This window comes from Macaca nemestrina, chromosome 7 (genome assembly GCF_043159975.1).
Source record: "Macaca nemestrina isolate mMacNem1 chromosome 7, mMacNem.hap1, whole genome shotgun sequence".
NCBI lineage: Eukaryota > Metazoa > Chordata > Mammalia > Primates > Cercopithecidae > Macaca > Macaca nemestrina.
The window spans coordinates 40,449,392-40,462,968 of NC_092131.1; the positions used below are offsets into that span (position 1 = coordinate 40,449,392).

General features: G+C 49.1%; 1 protein-coding gene across 1 annotated transcript in view; it reads left to right on the forward strand.

Annotated features, from left to right (window-relative positions):
• Positions 1 to 3,695: 3,695 nt before the first annotated feature.
• LOC105472863 (transmembrane protein 229B) overlaps positions 3,696 to 13,577 on the forward strand; it is a 45,742-nt gene continuing 35,860 nt past the window's right edge. Inside the window, exon 1 of the mRNA XM_071099995.1 lies at positions 3,696 to 4,012. The gene's annotated coding sequence lies outside the window, so the exon portion shown is untranslated. The remainder of the gene's footprint in view (positions 4,013 to 13,577) is intronic.

Here is a 13,577-nt window from a genome sequence, read left to right on the forward strand (position 1 = left end):
GCATTCTCACCAAGACCATATCCATACATCCCATCTCCCAGTTCTTTCCTGCCCAATTTGTTTTCCTGTAAAGCTGATCCAAGTAATTCCAAATTCAAGATTGGCTTCGACTTCAATGCTTCCTCTGCTTCTACCTCACTTCTTGCTTTCTTATCATAGCATCTGCAACAGACTGCATGTGATCTTCTCTTGATGTCCCATTTCCCTGCTCCGTCTCCCTCCCAGACCCTTTCTGATCGGGCTGCAGGTCAGTTCCTCCACTGGAATCACCCTCTTGAGCCACATCTCTCCTGACTTGTGGTCAGAGGGCAGCCCCCGGGAACCAGTCCTCTCTAACAAGCATAAAGAAATCTTTCTGATTCCCTTTGAAAGTTATCAAGAAAATTACTTATGGGGGACAAGAACAAACCCTTTATGGCTGGTTTGCTTTTGGGGGAAGGGCAGAAAAGTTCTTGCCTTTCAGAATATATGTCTAAGGACCTAACACGTTCGAGGAACTTTAGAGATATAAAGATACTTTAAAGACTCTTCTTGTCCTTGCTGGGTGGTGGAAGAGAGATGTGAAGGGAGCTACCACTCACTGCCTACCATGGCGGGGCCTTTACATGACAGGGTGGAGCTACTGCCACTTATTACCTATGTATTATACTATGTGCCTGGCACTATGCTAAGCACCTTATATGCATTCTCCTACTTACTATTACAACTGCCCTGGACTTGGGTATTATTGCCATTTCCATTTTGCAGATGAGAAAAATAGGCTGAGAAAAGTTAAATGAACTGCCTTAAGACATCCAACTAGGATGGAGAGTCTGAACTCAAACCCAGGTTTGCTTGAGCAAAGCCTGTCTGTTCCTGGCCCATGCCACCGCACCGCTCCTCTTGCTTTGACAAGACACGAAGGCAAAGCAGGGGTGGTATCCTTTGGTGTGTGTTAGTGCAGCACGGGTGGTTTGTCCCAGGCCCCTCCATCTTCAACCTGTTCTTGAATCGCTAGAACCATGATTATGGTGCCTCCTGCACCCAGGGTCACCCTCCCCACCCCTTCCCACAATTCTGTATGTAAGTTTCAGCATTCCTTGGGTGAAAAGCCAGGGAGGGCCCTCACTGTTACAGATGCTATTTTAAAGTCCATTTCTACAGCAGACTGCTCCACCCTGTGCACGCCTGATCTTATGTCAAATGTTCTTGATCTAAACAGAAAGAAGCTTGGAAGTGGTAACAGAAGACCCGAGTTTGAACTGCATTCTGCCTTTACTAGCAATCTAACCTTGACCAAACCATACAACCTCTTTGAGCCTTAATTTCCTCATTTATAAAATGGTGATAAAAATAGCTGTCCTACCCAGAGAGAGAAAATATGGCAATTGTAAGGCACTACTATCTAAACTTTTTGGGAAGAAATGATCCCTAACGTAAAGAATAAGGAAAACCCAGGACATGGATTTAAGTTCATGGGAGACCTGGAGAAAGCAGAGGCTGGATGATGCCATGCATTGCGCCTTAGTTCCTAACCCTTCTTTCTGATTCTCTAACTGATATCTTGGCTTCTACAATAGAGCTTCTCTGCTAAAGGATGAAAATATTAATATTATAAATTAAAATATTTTTCTTTGACTTCAATGTTTATTTTTTGCTTCTGAGTTTAAAAGAAATTCAAACATTTTTGCGGGTCCCTAAAAATATTGTGAGCACTGAGCCCCATGCCTACTGTGCCTCATGCATAAGGTGCCAGGAGTTCAGATCTTCCGAAGCCTTTCCAGCCCATTGTGCTTTCCTCTGCGCAATGCTGCCTCCCAGAGCCTGGGGGAGAGCCAGTTGCCAGCCGCCGGCCACAGCTAGAGAAGGAGATTAGGCGTACTATGCCTCCGTGGCAAAGGGGCACAGGGGATGGCCCTTTTCATCAGGTAGACCTTGCTGCTAGACTAGCTGCTTCTTGCCAACGTGTCCCTGAGACACTGTCTCCTGCATCTCTGACAGTGTACTAGGGACAGCCCACATGCCTGCCTGTAGCCCTGACTCTCTCCCTTCTCCTGCCTTATCTCCAGCAAAAAAAACAAATTTCCCTGTTATCCAAAGCCTACTGTGTGCTGAGAATATTACATGCGTGATGTCCTTGGGTCATTATACTATACTTACAATGAGGCAATATCTCCATTTTACAGAAAAGAAAGCAAACTCAGGGGGAAGTCTAGAGTTCCTGCCACTGGTAGCACATGGCTGTCTACTTCTTGTACTTGTTTGAGGAACCCAACATGACTCCCTCTGCCCCCATCAGAAGCCCATTGCTTTCCTTCTGAGAAGAATGGCTTGACCAGCCCAAGAACAGGATATGTACGGGGATGGACTTAGAAATTCCTTGTCCACATTTCCTACTCCCAGCTTTGAGAGGCACCTTAGTTGATCTTTGAATATTCTGGCCAGGGACAGGAGGTTGGTAGAAGACCTACGGCCCCATCAGGCAATTAGAGGAAGACACAGGATCAGATTAGGGTTACGTATTAGGTTCAGACAGAGGAAAGCAGCCCAGTTTCTCGCCCAGAATGGGGCAAGAGCAGCTGGATGAACCATAGGATCTTTTTCTTAGAAGACTCTGTGCTGCCTTGGACTTCTGAGAGCTCTTTGTCACTGGTGCATGTTACAAAAAGGGGAAAGAGCTTCAGCCTCTCTTGTCATCCCTCTCCTCATTTCCCCCCTCCCGCTAGGTTGAAAAGCAGCCATTAGACCCCTCAGATCAGGCCTAGGCATGCATAGGGTTTGCAAGAGAATTAGAAAGGGTACTCTCTCCGGATGGGTTAGTGACAAAAGGACACCCCCAGAGGGTGTTATAAATTTTCAAAATGCCCTTTCCTATTGGCTGAGGCACCCAGTGCCAGGACCTAGGCTTGGCGTGGGAATGGGGGCTGGATGTCATTCCCACTCCCTGCTCAGCCTTTCTGCAGGACCCAGGACCAGTCGGAGGGGCCTGTCTCAAGTCAGGGCCCTCAGCTGCTGATTTCCTGCGTTCAGCATTGTGGAATTTCCAGACTTTCCAGATGACATTCATTATTTTCCACCTCCCAATAAAAGAATCTAGATTGACTTCTGAAATAACATATTCTCTGTAATCTTTATGGTATAAAGCAAATCATGAGCCTTAGAGGTTCGAGCTTTGCCTTAGGCAAATTCCTTAACTTCCATAGGCCTCAGTTTCTCCTTCTTGGAAATGGGGATAAACAAACGACCTTACATGGCTGTTTGCATGAACTGACGGCAGGGTCCACAGTGCTGGCACAAGGTGGGTGGGTCTGCCACACCACGTGGTTCGTGGCCCTCAGGTAGCCCAGGCCTGCAATGATACCCACAGTGGATGTTGCACGCCTGGTCCCAGCTACAAGCTCCGGGCCTGACAGACACTCAAATGCAGGCGGGTTGGCTAAGACAGGGAGGGCCGAAGAGCCCTGCACCTCAGCCACCTGCACCGCGGCCCAGGCAGGGGGCGTGCTCCTAGGCGCCCGTGGCGGGGCTGACCCCGTGCTGTGGGAGGCTGCGAGGTCGAAGGGGACAGCGGGCCGGGCCGGCGAGCGGGCGAGCAAGGAGTTAAGCCGGGCGGCAGGGCGAGCGCCTGTCAGACGCGAGCATGTGCAGTTTGCAGCGCATCCGTACTATGGGTGAGTGCCGCCGCGGCCGCCGGGGGCTCCATTCCTCCCGGGCAGCGGCGGCTGCAGCCCCTCTGCCCCCGCGCCGCCGCGGCGGACGCCGACACACAATGCGGGACTAGGCGCGGCGCGGGAGTGCCAGGCGGCGTGGGGGTGCCAGGCGGCGTGGGGGAGGCACGGCCCGCAACTCCGCGCGGGGGGAGCCGGAGCGCCGGGTTTGGGGGCGGGGAGCAGGCGGCGCAGGAGAGCGCCCCGAGTCCCGGCGCGGGAGGAGGAGCGGGAGCCAGCCCTGGAGACTGCGCTCCTGGCCGCACCTGCTCCCGGCAGGCGGCCGGCCCTGCCCTGCCCCTGCCCACGGCCCCTGCCCCGCACCGGTAGGTACCCCAATGCCCGCAGACAGGCCTTTCCACCGCCGGGAGAGGTGGCCGCGCGGGGCCGGCAGCTCCGAGCACAGGGGGCGCGGGCGATGGGGACGGTGATGGAGAAGACCGGGCGACCGGACTTGGGGCTCTGGCTGATCCCGCTTCCTCTTTGCTTTCGGTTTCGAGGTTGCTGCCCCGGTTCGAGAGCGAGCCGCAGATTAGATAGATGGTGCGCCCGGGCTTGGATTCCCTGCGGGGGATGGGCGCACAGGGGGGCGTGTTGAGGAAGGGGGTGCGCGTTGGCAACTTTCCCCGCCTGAAACAAAGGGGTGTCGGGGGAAGCGAGGGCCAGCGGAAGGTTGACACCTCCTCTTCTTCCGGGCGGAGAGCACCCAGGAGGCCACCTAGGGAGGTTGGAAGGGGGTGACAATCTGGGTGGAAGCTGGGGAGCCAGGGCTTGGGAGTGGGAACCACGGACCCTCCTAGTTAGAGGCTGAGGACTTTGCTGAAGGGAAGGGAACGCTGCCAAAAGGACCCCGCAGCCTTCTCCCCAGGGTGCATGGAAAAGCTGGGTGATGGTGGACCCCACACCTAGGCGCCCTCGACTCCCCAGGTCCATGTCCCGGGGCCCAGCCCAGCCCCCTGGCTGCCAGCTCTTCACCTGCCCTCCCTGATCTCTGGTCCTCCGTGGAAGATGCCTGGCTGAGATGGGAAGTGTTACAGCCCGGTTCCTGGCAAGGGCAGGGAGACATTGGCCTCTTTCCCAGGTGTCTTCCTTTCCCTCTTTCTATGCTCAGTCAGAAACCCACCCCCTTCCCTTCCTTCCCGGGACTGTCTCCTTTCTTTCCCCAGGGTTTCCCTGGGGGTGTTTGGCTGCCTTAGGTACAGAGCTTGGAGGTAGGAGGGCAGGGTGTTCGGGCACTGCTCAAGGCTCTCCCTGAAGGGAAAGAGCAGGACCCCAGGGAGCTGTCTGCTGGTGTAACCTTGGGGCTCTGCTCACCAATTCTCGTGTTCTCAGCACCCTAGTAATAAGTGAGCTGTTGCCGTGGCTATGAGCCTTGGGTAATTGAGAGGCCTGGGTTTCTCCCTGCTGTACCAGGAAGAGGGGTCAAGGGAGGGCCAAGCAACCTGCCTTGGGGGTGGTACAGTGTCTTTCTCTCTAGAAAACAAATGGGCCAGGTTCCAAGTCCCCGGTCCTTGGCCTTGTGTCTCCAGGAACAAGGTGCCTCCAGTTCTGAGCTGGCTTACATGTGACCACCAGCTCCTATCCTGTGGCAGGACAGCCCTTTGGGAGCTCAGATTTTTTTCCCTGGTTGGAAGACAGATACATCTGCTTGCCTGTGAGACAGAAGGCACTGGAGGGCCCGGGACTAGTGGAGGACTCTCCCGCCTGCTGGTGTGAATGAGCTAATGATACAAGTAGCTTGGGCCAGGGTGGGCCTGCCAGGACACTTCGCTGTAGAGACACCTTGCTCAGGGGTGTGCTGAGATGACTCTTAGCCCTCAGTTTTGTGTTTGGAGACAGATATAGGCAACTGGAGAGAGAGCGTGGCAGGCTTTGGGTGGGGACAACAGGCTTTCTTTAGTGTTGATTTTGATCACTTATAGGTACAGGAACAAGGGAAGTTCCAGGACCAATAAGGAGTAGCAGGAGAAAACTGAGTCCCCTGAGCTATAGATTTGTGGCCCTGCAATTTGTGGCTAAAGTCAGATGCAGGTACTAGACCAGAGAAGCACAGCTAGGCCCACTCCTATGGACCTTCCCACTCTAACAGGGCAGGCAGGGTTGATTATCACTCAAGTCCCCATTGGAGGGGCTTTATTGGTTTATCCCAAGCTGTTTATTCAGAGCTGAGAGTAATGATATGGAGGCCCGACCTCCGAGCCTCCAGCGGTGAGAGGATGGACTTTTCTGTGGCATGTTCCTCAAATATACTGAGGAACTTAAATATCTTAAGATGGGAAATTGATACTCTCCTAACTTCCTGTTTTGAAGTGATGAGGCATGAATTTTTACATTTATAAGTGGGTTAAGACCCTCAAGTCCTTGAATGAAAGATATTAAATGAGTTAATGAGCATTATACTGTGTTTATTTTGGTTGTATCAGATTTACATATTGTTTCTAAAGGGAAAGGTGTCATTTTACAGGAAGGGACCAAATTACAGCTTTTGTGGTAGGCAAAGCTCAGTGTTGGTTTTAAAAGTGTAGTTTTTATCAGAAAAGCTCTTGCTGCAGCACTTAAGCAGCAAGTGTTTTTTTCTGCCTACCTCCCAGGAGCTCCTTCCTGGTGGACTTTTTCCTGGTAGACAGTTTCCAGCTAGAATGTTAGTGACTGTCAGCCTCTAGTTTCTGAAGAGGGTCTCTAATGATGTTGGGTACTCTGATGTCATAAGGAGAGACCTGGGTAAGGGCAGTAGAGTGAGGCAGCTTGATCTTATCGGCAACTATATCAGATCTGGCTGTCCTTGAGGGGAGGGAAGGGATAGCTAACCCTCCCAGAGCCTGACTGTTTTCAAGTTTGTATCCTTTTACGCTTCTCCTCCCTTCTCTCCCCACCTCCCATGTACAGACAAGGTGGTTTGGGTGTATTTTTCAATTGCAGGAACCTTCCTTTTAAGGCGAGGATAATTTCTGACCTGGCAAAATCTTATGTCCCTTTGTGGCAACACCTGGCTAAGGAGGGAATATCAGACAGGATTCTCATGTTCTGAGCTGAGGAATTTCAGCCTCTGTTGGCCAGATCTTCTTCTTACTCTACATCACTTCTCAGAAATCAGGCTTTGTCTTTGAAAAGTAAAGTGAAAGCTGATTTCTAGGGAAGGAGTATGAGGGGGGCACTTTTGGTTTGCTTCCCCTTAGGGAAACTGAGTCCCACTGAGAGTTGGCACACTGTCTGTGGTGTGTGAGAATGCATATGTTGGGGAAATTTTCCTTTCCTGGGATTTAAGGGCGTTTAAAATCAAGTACCCAAGTAGATCCATAGGTTATACTTTTCTGCTATAAGATAAAGATGCACTCATAGAATTTACGTACCAGGGTGTTTGGTTCAAGATGTATATTTGCCTCAGACTTTGAGTTGTGGGATGCCCCATGCTGCTGTGATTCAAGGAAAAGGTAGTGGTTTGCACCCCGAGACACACATCCATAGATAGAACTGAGGCTAAGTCAACCATCACATTTCCAGGCTAGAAAAGAGGGTTTGCTCCTTTCCCTGTTTTCACATTCGTCAGGCTGCATTTATACATAGTGTGGACTTCGGCTCTCCTCCCCTGTGAGGCTATACTTCATGTTCATTTTAACATCAGTTCCCCTATGTATAAATGTAGTGGAGTTGAGGTGACAGAGTGATGCTGGCCCCCTGCTCCTTCAAAGGATTGTTCTGAAAGGCGACTTTCCACCCTCCTCTGATTTTGGTGCTTCCACTTACCTTTGGATCACAGTCCAGTCTGGCAGTTTGAGGAGCAACCAAAGTCATTGACTTCGCGTTTTTGAACATCCAGCTTTTCACCGTCCTTTACTCTGCTGGCTCCCCAGTAGGGAGTTTAATATTTTTTCAGGATTCTTGGCTCCCAATGTGGCTGGTGTTGTAGAAGAGACAGCATCTTTGAAATGAGGGCAAACCGTCTACACGGACAGGTCTCGGGTCCTCAGATTGCTCCTTCCGGTTGCTCCGTCTTCTAGAAGCATGACAGTTTTTTTTGTTTGTTTGTTTTTTAAAATAAGACTTCAGCTTTCAATCAATGTAGGGAGAGCTGATAAATATGAAAAGATGAGGGGAGAGATCACCTTCTGCCACTCCTTTGCTTCCCAAAAGCCCCTCATTCAGAACATACTGGATTATCCACTTCTGACTGCTTTTGCAGTTAGACTTGAATGACGAATGCCATCTAGCTGGCCCATTCATTCATTGTTTCCTTTCAGTTATTAAGAGGCACCCCTGTCACATGAGCTTCTGGAATGATCCGTTTCCATCGGAAAGGTCACTCACCTTGAGTTTTAGTAAGGCCTTGATTTCAGCCCTGAGTAGCTAGGGATGCCAGCCAAGGAGATTGAAGGGCCACAAAGAGAGGATTCTTTTCTAGACTTCTGAGGGGTGATTCATGCTTCAAGATAAAATGTGCTTCCTGGGGCGCCATGGTTTCATTGCTTGCACTGTCAGTGGAGGGACAGGCCCTGGTGCAGCGAGAAGCCCACCTTGCTGACAATAACTGCCATTCTTCAGAGCACCGACAGGGACTTGTTTTTAGCCCACTGACAACCCCCATCTCCTTTTTCATTGCTGTCCTTGGTCAAACCCCATTTTAGTCCCTAAGTCCTTAGGATCTCTCTCCTCCTCGTTCCCAATCAAAAAGGCTGTTTTGAAGTCAGGAGTAAGGCAGCCAGAGCATTGGTCTTACTTTCATCTACTTTCTTAAAGCAAATATGGACAAGAAATATCATTACCACTGGGCAAAACACAAGCAGAGGTTCCAGATTTTTGTCTTGTTTTCTTTTTTTTTTTTCTCTTGGCATAAGCAATGAGATGACCTTCTTATACTGACCTATAGATGCTGTAAAGCTTTCATATAGCCTGCACACATGGTGAGTGCTTATTAAATCACCAGCTGTGGTACTTGGATGTGATCGGATACCCTGATTTCTAGGTCATTGGGCAATGATTCGTTTGTGTGTGAGCTGATGGTTGGCAAAGGCTTCAGGAATCAGGAAATCTGGGATCCCTCCCTGACTCACTCACTTGTGTGACCTTGGACAGCCCATTTCAGCCCTCTGAGACTTAATTCCACAAATAGAGCTTCAGCTGGCTTCAGTGATCATGGCAATAACAATGACAGCCACCGTTTATTAGGCTAAGCATTTACATATGTTGTTTTCTCACAGCAATGAGATAGCTACTATTAATTATACCCATCTCACAGCTGGAAACACTGAGGCTCTGTAAGATAAAGTGATCACACATATCATACAGCTAGTAACTGTCTAAACTGGGACTTGAACTGAGATCTATCTGATTTTTTTTTTTAAATAAAAAAAAAATTCTAGAGATGAGTTCTCTCCCTGTCGCCCAGGCTTTAGTGCAGTGGCACAGTCATAGCTCACTGCAGCCTTGAAATCCTGAGTTCAAGCGATCCTCCCGTCTCAGCCTCCCTAGGACTACAGGCATGTGCCACCACACCTGGCTACTTTTTAAATTGTTTATATGGAGACAGAGTCTCTATAACTCCCTTTGTTGCACAGACTGACCTCAAACTCCTGGCCTCAAGCAATCCTCCTGCCTCAGCCTCCCAAAGTGCTAGGATTACAGGGATGAGCCACATTTCCCAGCCAGTCTGAATCTATTGTGTTTTATAAGCTTGGATCAGATGATAGAACAAATGTTTGGGAGAGGGTAAAAGTGGAGGCAGTATAGGTTAACATATAAAAAGGAGAATTGACCGGGCGCGATGGCTCATGCCTGTAACCCCAGCACTTTGGGAGGCCAAGGCGGGTGGATCACCTGAGGTCAGGAGTTCAAGACCAGCCTGAGCAACATGGTGAAACCCCATGTCTACTAAAAATACAAAAATTAGCTGTGCATAGTGGCTAGTGCTTGTAGTCCCAGATACTTGGGAGACTGAGGCAGGAGAATAACTTGAACCTGGGAGGTGGAGGTTGCAGTGAGCTGAGACTGTGCCATTGCACTCCAGCCTAGAGCAAAATTCCATCTCAAAAAAAAAAAAAAAAAAAGAGAGAGAGTTGATGTAGATTAAACACAACTAGTTAAAAGGAGACAGAAGTACAGATTCTTATTTGAAAAACATCATCTCAATGAATGTTCAGTAAGGAGAGGTCTGTACCCTGCAGTAGGGAAGTAGACCAGATGGCCTGGGAGTTACTGTAAAGGGAACATGCTTTCTGCTTGGCATAGGAATATATCTCATAAACCCCATTTAATTTTGATACCAAAATTTTCCTCTTGCTTAATGGTCTGTTTGGGCAACATTTTTCTTTCTGTTATCCTACTGTCACTAGTCATAGAAGCTTATCTTTGCAGATTCTTGACCCCAATCCTCATCCTCCAACCTAGTTTCTGGGCCTTTCCCTGCCTATCATTATAATTCAGCTGTAGAGACCTGAGTATGACTCTGGGGTCCCAGCTACACTGAGCAAAGTACAGCAAGCATTAGATTATCCTGTTCTTCTGAGAAAGTAGAGCCACTGATTTCTGCATTCAAAGGTGACCAGCTAGTGGATTGGGATCCATTCTTGTTTGTTCCAAGCAAGTTGTCTTCTGCCTTTTTTTTTGACAAGGTTTTGCTCTGTCACCCAGGTTGGAGTGCAGTGGCACAATCCTAGCTCAATGAAGCCCCTATCTCCTGGGCTCAAGGGATCCTCTAGCCTCAGCCTTCCAAGTAGCTGGGACTACAGGTGCACCACCACACCTGGCCTCTTCCACCATTTTGAAGTATTCATGGAAGAGGAAGGAGGGTTGAGGTGGTGGTCCAAGGAAGGTGAGCTGACCTCTCTTGGAGAGCTAGCATGGTGCTGTATGATGGATCAGTGTGCAAGGGGTCAGGAGACTTGGGTTCTTCTCACACCTCAGTGACTCTGGGCATGTGATGTAAGTTTTTTGGCTTTTAGTTTTCTTATCATTTGGACAAGATATTCTCTAACATCTCTGCAGGTAATAATACCAGATGATCCAGGCTTCCCTGAGAAAGGTTGAGGTTCTAGCCTTTCTCAGGAAATAACTCAGCTGGTCTGGAACTGTCAGAAGTCAGAGCTGGGAGGGAAGAGATGGTGTTAAAGGAGAAAGAGGCCAAACTGGAAGCTAAGGGACAAAGACAGAGCTGGAGGAAGTCCCTTCTCAAGAAGGGGGACTAGGTCTGGTCATTGCTCTTTTTTTTTTTTTTTTTTGAGATGGAGTTTGGCTCTTGTTGTCCAGGCTGGAGTGCAATGGTGTGACTTCGGCTCACTGCAAACTCCACCTCCCGGATTCAAGCGATTCTCCTGCCTCAGCCTCCCGAGTAGCTGGGATTAGAGGCATGCGCCACCACACCTGGTTAATTTTGTATTTTTAGTAGAGACAGGATTTCTCCATGTTGGTCAGGCTGGTCTGGAACTCCCAACCTCAGGTGAACCGCCCGCCTCCGCCTCCCAAAGTGCTGGGATTACAGGCTTGAGCCACCACGCCCAGCCCAGTCATTACTCTTTTAACCACTTCAGTGGGGCATCGGAGAGGTGGTGTCTGTACACCCTTATACTCACCATTCCTTATGTCTTGTCTTAAAATGTAAACTGAGCCAGGCAGAGTGGCTCATGCCTGTAATCCTAGCACTTTGGGAGACGGAAACAGGAGAATCCCTAGCCAGTTCAAGACTAGCCTAGGCAACACAGTGAGACCTTATCTCTACACAAAATTGGCTGGGCATGGTGGCACATGTCTGTACTCCTAGTTCCTTGGGAGGCTGAGGTGGGAGGATCACTTAAGCCTGGGAGGTCAAGGCTGCAGTGAGCTGTGACCGCACCACTGCACTCCAGCTTGGGTAAAAGACTGAGACCCTGGGGACTCCAGGGCCTGCTTCAGTCCAGGATTCTTCCCCCTATCCCTGCTCCTCTGCCACTCAGGTCTCCAGAACTTGAGGTCTCTGGTTGATTTTTTTTGTTTTTGTTTTTTAGAGACAGCATATTTTTCTGTCACCCAGGCTGGAGTGCAGTGGCACAATCATAGCTCACTGTAGCCTTGAACTCGTGGGTTCAAGCAATCCTCCCACTTCAGCCTCCTGAGTAGCTAGGACTATAGGTGCACCACCTATATTAGCACCTGGCTAATGTAGCTGATGCTTTCTGGGCAATTCAGTGTTAGTGAGAATATACCCCCTCTGTTGCCCTAACTACGTGAAAGGGCAAGGCTAAGCCATATACTCAGCCCAGGAACGCAGGGGACACGTCTTCTTTGTTCATGGAATTGGGCTAGGGCTAGGCTGTCTTCAGTTCCCTTTGAACAAGTCTTTTTCTTTCTTTCTTTCTTTCTTTCTTTTTTTTTTAAATGGAGTCTGGCTCTGTTGCCAAGCTGGAGTGCAGTGGTGCAATCTCGACTCACTGCAACCTCCTGCCTCAGCCTCCCGAGTAGATTCTCCTGCCTCAGCATCCCGAGTAGCTGGGACTACAGGTGCACGCCACCACCCCCAGCTAAGTTTTGTATTTTTAGTAGAGATGGGATTTCACCGTGTTGGCCAGGATGGTCTCGATCTCTTGACCTCATGATCCGCCTGCCTTGGCCTTCCAAAGTGCTGGGATTACAGGCATGAGCCACCACGCCCGGTCCAAACAAAGCCATTTTCTAAGGACGCTTGGATTATTTCATTCCTTGGTGCATCTTCTATTTTCATTTCATCATATTCAAGGTTGGGGAGCAAATGAGTTCCCATTGAACCCACCAAACCAGTATTTTACATCCCTGCCTATCTTATGTTCTCCTCACCTCTTATTCCCCTATCTCCATTATTTCTAATGGTGTTACCATGCTACCGGGGGGATGAGAGATGATTTCATTTGGTACAGGGACAAACATTTCATTTTAATAGCTATGTTTCTAATGAGCATAAAGAAACATGACTCATTGGAATGTACTCATCAAGCAACTTAATTTTGCCTCCCACTGTCTCTTTATGTTTATCCAGTGGGATTAGTTCTTTCCCTGGTCTAGGGTGAAAACTTAGGCCCTGTAACTTTTCTGGTTATTCATAGGAGAAGATTCTGTGATCACTTTAAGTCTTACAAGCATAGTCTCAACTAAGTACGTAATATACCCACTCTATGAAGCAGAGTCCCATGGAAAAAACTAAAAAACACAATAAAATAAAAATACATCTACTCCTTTGTCACTGGACTGGGAGGGGCAGGAAAGTGCTCATTGGGTACATTGTCTGCTGGCTTCCAGCTTCCTGGTCCATATTTTTATCAGATTCTCAGAGAACCCTCCCTACCCTCCCAATTGCTGGGATGTCTCACTTCTATTGTCTTAAAAAGAGCAAATTATCAGCCAGGAGAGGTGACTCACACCTGTAATCCCAGCACTTTGGGAGGCTGAGACGGGCAGATCACCCGAAGTCAGAGTTCGAGACCAGCCTGGCCAACATGGTGGAAACCCTGTCGCTACTAAAAATACAAAAATTAGATGGGCGTGGTGGCAGGTGCCTGTAATTCCAGGGAGGCTGATGCAGAAGAATTGCTTGAACCCTGGAGGCGGAGGTTGCAGTGAGCTGAGATTGCACCACTGCATACCAGCCTGGGCGACAGAGCAAGACTCTGTCTCAAAAAAAAAAAAAAAAAAAAAAAAAAAAGAGCAAATTATCCTCTATTCTAGATCATTGCTCCTTCCTCAGCCCCTGAAATCCAGTGGTTCACCTCTCTAGCCTCTTTTAGCTAAGGTCCTTCAGTCTGCCCAAGGGGCCATCTCAGAGAAGACCTGCTCTGACCTCAAGTCAGCCCACATTAGGGCATGTGGCCCACGTTGGTCCAAGGAAACAATGACACATCACTGGGCGCAGTGAACCTGGGAAGGCAGGCTGACCCCAGCTCAGCAGTCTCCCTT